Raw genomic sequence first — 8235 nt, 5'->3', positions numbered from 1 at the left:
TGTTAATACTGATTTATGATTTATTTTGATTGCCCATATATGTTACCCAAAAGTCAGCAAACCTTCCAGCCACCTGCGGGAGGAAACAGTGACGTTCACATGTGTGTAATACTTTACAGTCTGCATGACGCTTCTCCAAACTCTTCTTTGAGCCTCACAACTGCCAGGAGCTTATGGCAGATGTGCATTCGTCAACCAAATCCTTCTGTTGGGCTTGGTACCAAATATATAACAGGCTCTCTGTTGTGTAGATGAGAAAACAAAGCTTGCCTAGGATTACAACTCTTGTAGTTTCCTGGGGTGGCCATAACAAAGTACCACAGACTGGGCAGCTTAAGAAAGCAGAAAATGATTCTCTCCGCATCCTGGAGACCAGGAGTCAGAGATGAAGGGGTCGCAGGTCCTCGTTCCCTCCGGAGGCTCCAGGGGAGGGTCCTTCCTGCCTCTTCCAGCTTCTGGGGCTCTAGGCGTCCCTAGGCTGGTGGCCACCTCCCTCCCATCTCTGACTCTGCCTTCATGTGGCTCCTTCTCTATGTCTGCGTCTCTACTCTTCTGTCTAAGGACACCTGTCATTGGATTTACAGCCACCCTACTCCAGGAAGATCTCACCTCAAGATCTATAACTGATAACATTTGCAAAGATCCTGTTTCCAAGTAAGGGTAAATTCACAGGTGCCACGTGTTCAGACTTGGACATATCTTTTTCAGGACGCAATTCAACCCCCAACAGACTCAAACTTATTTTGTCCTAGACTAATCTCCTCCCCATTACCCACACTCCTATCTCTATTTCCATTCTTTAACAGCTCAAATTGCATGGTGTACCTGTCGATCAATTCCTTGCCTACAATCTCAGTCCCATGTCATCTCTCACACTTCTGCGCACAGACTGTAAACCCAAGTGCTGCTCGAACCAGACGTCCCGCTTTTCAGAAACATATGAAATGAAATAAATACATTTTATTAATAAAAATAGAATTAAAATATGTGAAATAAAACCTTCACACAGTAAATTTTAAACAAGGACATTTAAATAGTAATTAAAATTTCATGCCCAGAAATGCAAACAGATGGTTCAATATCTGAAAATCTGACAATATAGTGTACCTTGACAACACATTTTTAAAAGAGAGCAAAGTGTGTTTATTTGCAGACAATAGGGTTTTCGACATACAAAGAAGAAACTCAAGAAAGCATATAGACAAAAAGAGGAATGGACAAAGCAAGAGTCAGGTGTGCGTAGACGAGTTTTAAAAACTAAGCCACGTCAAGCCATCTTACTAGGCATCATTGCTAATTCTAAAGTTATAGCAATTAAGAGAGTGAGACAAACGAGTAGACAGAACAAGAACCATACATAAATATGACAGCAGTGACATGAATCACTGGTGGGAAAGTGTCCTAGTCAAGGCAGTGGGAAATGTAGGTGTCTAACTTTTCTTTCCCCAAGTGCATCAGCATCATTTATGGCATCGTTACACAGGTTTGGAAGCCCTTGCCCAATTTATATTCTACAAGGAGGAAATCTCACTCTATTGTGAGGCCAGCTCAGTGACTCTAGGACTCTTGGTGGCTGCGTGGATATAGAACTCATCCCCTTCCCATCTCCTGGCTCTTGTGTGTGTTCTGAAAAACTCCACAAAGCTCCTATCATGGAGCATCTGCCCCCCTAAACCTCAACTCCAGCCGCTGCATAGATGCTCAGGAGTTCCCCACGTGTGGAAGCCGCTGGAGGCCATCTTTTGACGTTAACTCTTGGTTAAATTTTCAAGATGAACCTGCAATGCAAGAGACTAAGGACCACTTTAACCACACTCTATGAGTTTCTGTCTTATTGGTGCAGAGAAACAGTGATATAAATATAGAAGACTGCAGGGAATGCCTACTGAATCAAAGGATCTCTGATCCAGAATGTCCTTGTGAAGACAACTATCTCCATTTTATTCCACGTACGCAGTGAAATTAAGTATTTACAAAAATACGGTATTTCCCATACAATTTGATAAAGCCCTAAGATGTTATTGATGTTTTCCCAGCTGCTTGCTGAACTAATGTAGACAGACTCTTTCAGTTATGGTGTAAAATTATATAAAAACATAAATGCACACTTTAAAATCCAAAATACTTGTGGGGAGGAAAAAAATATTCATTTGTATTTCTACTATTTTGTAGGTTTGATCCTGAAGGAAAAGTTTACAGTGAAAGGCTGGAAGGAACAAAGGAAAAAAGGAAGGGAGGGAGGGAGGGAAGGAGGGAGGGGCTTGGAGTAGTTAGATAATAATTGTCTTATCTGTCAGTAGGTAGCAACCAAATTTTCAATGGGTAAGTCATACATTATGGGTAAAGACATAGCATGTATAGGTTTTTCTCAGGTATTTATGAGGTTTTTTATAATATCCTTGCAGACAAGATAAAGAAATCCAAGTTGAATGATAATACAAATAGTTGAACAACAGAGAGTATAATTTGATAAGAATGTGGATGAAGTTGATAAGAGTGTGAATTTGATAAAACCTTTTGTCCACTTTGAAGGAAGGCACTTTTTCCCAATCAGGATGATGACCTTCACAATGTTTTTTTAAAATCAAAGTCTCAAATGAGACAGAATATAGTGGATTAACTAATATCACAATCAGGCTAATACAGGTCTTGTCTACAACTTGTATTCCCAGGGTACATCTTCCTTAAAGTTAAAAATGATTTTATTCATCTTACTTTGTCCCTGGTGCCAAGCACATGTCAACCATATAGCGGATATTGGAAAGATGAAATGGAAAAGGAAGGGAGAAAGGGAGGGAAGGAGGAAGGCAGCAAGAAGGGAGGGAGGGAAGAAGGATGGAAGAAAGGGCAAAAGAGAAAAGGGATCTCATCTGCCGTCTATGATTATTAGTCAATTTTTCAGACTTCCCTTTAATTCTGTCACTGATAGTGATAAAGTTTACCACTGCAACTCAAGAATATTTTATTTGTAGATGCCTGAATGAATTAGAGGCACTATCTGCATGATACAATAATAATTTCCTCTGTTTTTATGGCTCACCAAAAACTTAAATCTAGTGAACTCAGTGGTGAAATATGAAACCCTCCATCATTCAACCCAGCAAATAATATTTCAAGAAGCAAAAATAAGATTAGCAAAACCTCCTGGAAATTTATGTTTTCCACAGTACTTCATCAGTAGCAGAATATTTTCAATCCTGTTTGGAGTGTAATTTACAAAGAAACAGGGAGATGCGGTCAAAGTATTAAAATCAAGATAATTAGCTGCTCTGGTCCCTCTTCAGACCTCCAGCTGTGTCAAACAGTTGAACTCTAATGGATTATTAATTACAATGCCCTCTGCATATTAAGTGACACCACAGAAATATTTTCATAGCAAAAGGCTTGTTTGTAAAAAAGCCTGCAGTATCTTGATGATGTGGTCATATTCAGCAAGAAAGAGAATTTGTCTATCTCCAATGACTTAATATTTGGATAAGGAATAAGAATAAATGTGGGCATAAAGAAGACAGAATTAAAGATATCCCTGAGAGATACAGAAGGACTTGAAACAACACAGGAACAGAAAGGAGTGATTTTGTCATCCCAGTGCAGTCAACAGAGTTACCCTTCCTTTGTCCTCTACAAGCTCACCACCCAGCTGAGTATCAGAAGCAATGAAAGACAACGTGAAGCTTCAAACTCCCAGTAGAATTAAGGACCCTACCTCACTGGCAGATGGATGGTTTGAAAGACCTATTGACCAGTGTTTGATATTTTTTCTAATAGTTAATCTAAGCATCTTTTTTTTATGGTGGGGATTATATCTTCTAGCATCAGTTTTAAAGAACTGAAGCGAACATCATTACTTCCTGGAGCCTTTTTTTTTTTTTTGAGGAAGATTAGCCCTGAGCTAACATCCACTGCCAATCCTCCTCTTTTTGCTAAGGAGGATTGGCCCTGAGCTAACTTCTGGGCCCATCTTCCTCTATTCAATGTGTAGGATGCCTGCTACAGCATGGCCTGATAAGCAGTGCATAGGTCCACAACCGGATCCAAATCAGCGAACCCTGGGCCACCGAAGCATAGCATGCAAACTTAACCACACCGCCACGAGGCCAGCCTCTCGGAGCCTTTTAATGAGAGGAGACGTGTCAGTTGTAGAATTTGAATAGGAGGGCTTCCAGATAACTTCAGGGGATTTCATAGATTCCCAGTTATGAGGTCATCTTCTTGGAGAAATTGAGAAGCCAGGAAACAGTACCTGTGTGAAACAGAGATGTTGTCAGTCAAAGGACTGAGCTGTATCAGTGCTGGAGGCTATTATAAAATTAGAGATTTTCCGGGGCTGGCCCCGTGGCCGAGTGGTTAAGTTCACGTGCTCCACTGCAGGCGGCCCAGTGTTTCATTGGTTCGAGTCCTGGGCGCGGATGTGGCACTGCTCATCAAACCACGCTGAGGCAGCATCCCACATGCCACAACTAGAAGGACCCACAACGAAGAATATACAACTACCTACCAGGGGGCTTTGGGGAGAAAAAGGAAAAAAATAAAATCTTTAAAAAAAAATGAAATGGAATTTAAAAAAAATTAGAAATTTTTCTAATCCCTAAGGAGGTCTGTGGATGTCATCAGAATATATTTGCCTAGGTCTTAATCTTTCTGGGATTCTTTTTGATGACATGTTCCTTGGCTTGAGCGCCATGTTGATCTGGTGTTTTTGGAGCACCTTATCTTGGACTCAGGTGTGGAGGTATTGCAAAAGACGTCTTTTCAATGAATTTCAAGGTTTGGATTTATGATCCAGAGCAGTGGTTCTTAACAGGGATGATTTTACTCCCCAGGGGATATTTGGCAATAACAGGAGACATTTTTGGTTGTCACAATTGGGGGATTGGATTAAATGTAAATTAAAATAAAAACAAAACATTTTCACCAAAAAGAAAAAAATGGGGGAGTTGGTCCTGACATCTAAAGAAAGAGGCCAGGGATGATGCTAAACATCCTATAATGTACTGTATAGCCCCCCAAGACAAAGAATGATCTGACCCCAAATATCAATAGCACCAAAGTTGAGAAACCCTGATATAGAATTGGCATTCCCATTGGAGAGGGGTAATTTTTCTTTTTTTATATTATATTTTGGTATATTTATTATTGTGGTCAGGGTTTCTTGTCGGGGTAGGATTTAGGATGATGAAGCCAAACGAACTTGGCTGCCTCTGGAGAGTTATTTCTTGCTTTGTAAGATGGCAGTGATGTACTTCTGTCAGAGAACGGAATTGCAGTAATGACTCATGATAATGAGCACTGGGTGGGAAGGATTAAATTCCTGATGTATAACTCATGTGCTTAAAAGGGTAACTATGTAATACAATACATCATGGTAATTTACCACGGGGCACTTGTATACATCCAAAACTCGTAGCATGAAAATAAGACTCTTTAGGCATATTTTGTGTTTCAAATGAGATCACTCAGGTTGACGCCACTACAAAATTGCTCTATCTTTGAATGGATGCAAGAGGAAAGAGGACAGCTTTTGGCAATGAGTTAATTTAGAAGATTGGCATTCTTTATCAACAAAATTGTTATTAATAAAATAAAAACAAATGATATTATTACATCATATTAATTAATTTAAAATAATGAAATATATTTCTAAATGTTTATAAACAAAAAAAAGATACTTATGTTGCCTAGGTCACAATTCCTTGTGGCCCAAGAGTTAGTTTATAAAATTAAGCCAAGTTGTTTGATGTGGAAAGGTGCAGACAGACATCATTTTGGAATATATTTTTCTTACTTAAACTTAAATGTCTCCCCTTCACTTTGTAAATGAAAGACCAGGAGTCATCCTGTGGACTGACCTGAATCAATTTTCCACAAGCACATATTACGGTAGCAAGGATGGATTTGGTCACTGAGGCACACAGTCTTCCATAGCCTAATCTTAAGTCAGTTAAGATCCTGAAAAGGACCCATGAGTACTGAACGTGAAGTGTGTGAATACACGTTAACCTGAATGCCAGCTGCCTGCTCCAGATATGGTCCCAATAACCAGCCAATAAGATTATGACCACATGGCATATCTTCCCAAGGAGCTTCTCCTAAGCTTTGGACTTAGATAGAATGTAAATCCAGTGTGGCTTCATTTACCTGGTATATAAATCCTGCCACATGCATCCCAGGAAATCGAGCTCTTCAGGGGCTCCCTGTGTACACAGGGTCATTTTCACAGGTCTGTATTAATGGTTTGCCCTATGCTCAGTTCACTTGCTACTTTTTCATGAACAAGAGCATCAGCAGCAATGAACAGCTGATTCTCTCCAGTTCTGCTTTCATTTGATATTTGGAAATGACACAACTAAACCCTTGGGACCAGAAGAACCCTTAGGTTCTTAGATAATTCCAGTTGGGGAGACCCAAGAATGTAATACTAGCCAAGAAAGATTCTGAGATAGCCCTCTAAGATCCTTGCCCCATGGTGTATGCACATTTTCTCCAAGATACTGAATCAAACTTTCATCTAGGGATCCCTGGGAAGAGATTTTGCAGATGCAATTAAAGTCCCAAATCCACTGACCTTGAGATAAAGAGATTATGCAGTTGCACATGACCTAATCACATGAGCCTTTCAAAGCAGAGAGTTTTCTCTGGCTGGTGGCAGAAGAGAAAATCAAAGACTTAAAGGATGACCAGCATTAGATGTGCTGTTGCTGGCTTGAAGATGGAGGAGATCACATGAGAAGGAATGTGGGTTTCCTTTAGGAGCTGAGAGAGGTCCCCATATGATGGCCAGACAGCAGAAAAACAGGGACCACAGTCCCCCAACTATAAAGAACTGAATTCTGCCAACAGCAAGAATGAGCTTGGATGCAGATGTATTTCCCCAGAGCCTCTGGCTGAGAATTCAGTCTAGCCAATGCCTTGACTTCAGCCTTGTGAAAACATGAGCAGAGGACCCAATCATGCCATCCTGGACTTCTGACCTACAAAACCTTGAGCTAATAAATAGATATCGTTTTAAGCTGCTAAGTTTATCGCAATTTGTTGTGCAGCACACGCCTGATGTGACTATCACATACTTCACTCAGTGAATACTTTGGGAAGGATGCCACATAGTTCAGAAATTTCCAAATAGGTAACATAAGCACAAATATCACCAAATTACCAGGAAACTAGATCTCAGTTGACGGTCCAAGTTCATGCAACCAACATCAGTGATTGACTGCTGTTTCTATAGGTTTTCAATTATTTGCAAACACAGAATTTGCTCCTATTGGAACCGGTGTAAGCAAAAATTACCTCGTCTTCTAGAAATGCATGAATGTTTATAGTTTTGCCTTGAGCTCACTCTGATAATCAGAGTGGATGTAGCTGAACGAACTGAAGAGAACTTCATTAGTAATTATTAAGCATTTCGAAGTAAAGTTCCCATGATACAAACAGTGTTCAGTGGACAGAGGCAAAGTTCCAACAGCAACTACTTCCATAAATCAAACAAATCCCATGAGTTGGTGGCGTGGTAATGGAGAAGCTGACGTGAATTACTGCTTAACAGGAATATTGAATCCTTAAATGAACTGTACACTCTCATTTTTAATGGGAGCAGGCAGTAGCCAGGCATAATAAAAATAATTGAAATGAGGGTTTGGATCCATTAATCTACTGAGAAGTGCCTTAAAGAATAAGTGAGGCAGAAAAACAGCCAAATGTATATGACAGCCCCCAATAGATGTCATTCGTGCCTAATGGTCTCAGTGGCCATCAATAAAGAGTGAATAGTATGGATAATGGGAAATAAAAGTTTAAGACAAATTCTTCCCTAGAAGAAGGACAGAATGGAAAATAGAAAGAGTGATCGATGGAGTAAATGTGTCTCCCCATTGCTTCGTTGAAAAAAAATGGAATTTTATATCTACATAGCACATATAATTAATGAAGGGACACAAGTCCTACTGAATGAACAAAACATTTTTTTCTCCCTCCTGCCACTTATGCCATGTGGAACAATATGTGGATCAGTCTTGTGAGAAGCACCCGCTATTGGCACAGATTTTCTGAGTCTTTTTCCTGGCATCTGAAAAGTATGCACCCACCTATCATCGTCATAGTTCTCACAGGCTTCCAGAAGGAGGCATGGTGAGTTTCCTCTCCTGAGAGGCATCGCTAAGAGATGTAAGGGACAGTAGGGCCTCTTATGTTGCCAAATAGGATCCCATGTTGGGTCACTGGGCAGGGTCAATATCTTTT

The sequence above is a fragment of the Equus przewalskii genome, chromosome X (assembly GCF_037783145.1).
Source record: "Equus przewalskii isolate Varuska chromosome X, EquPr2, whole genome shotgun sequence".
Taxonomy (NCBI): Eukaryota; Metazoa; Chordata; class Mammalia; order Perissodactyla; family Equidae; genus Equus; species Equus przewalskii.
Note: the sequence above shows the minus strand (reverse complement) of the source record.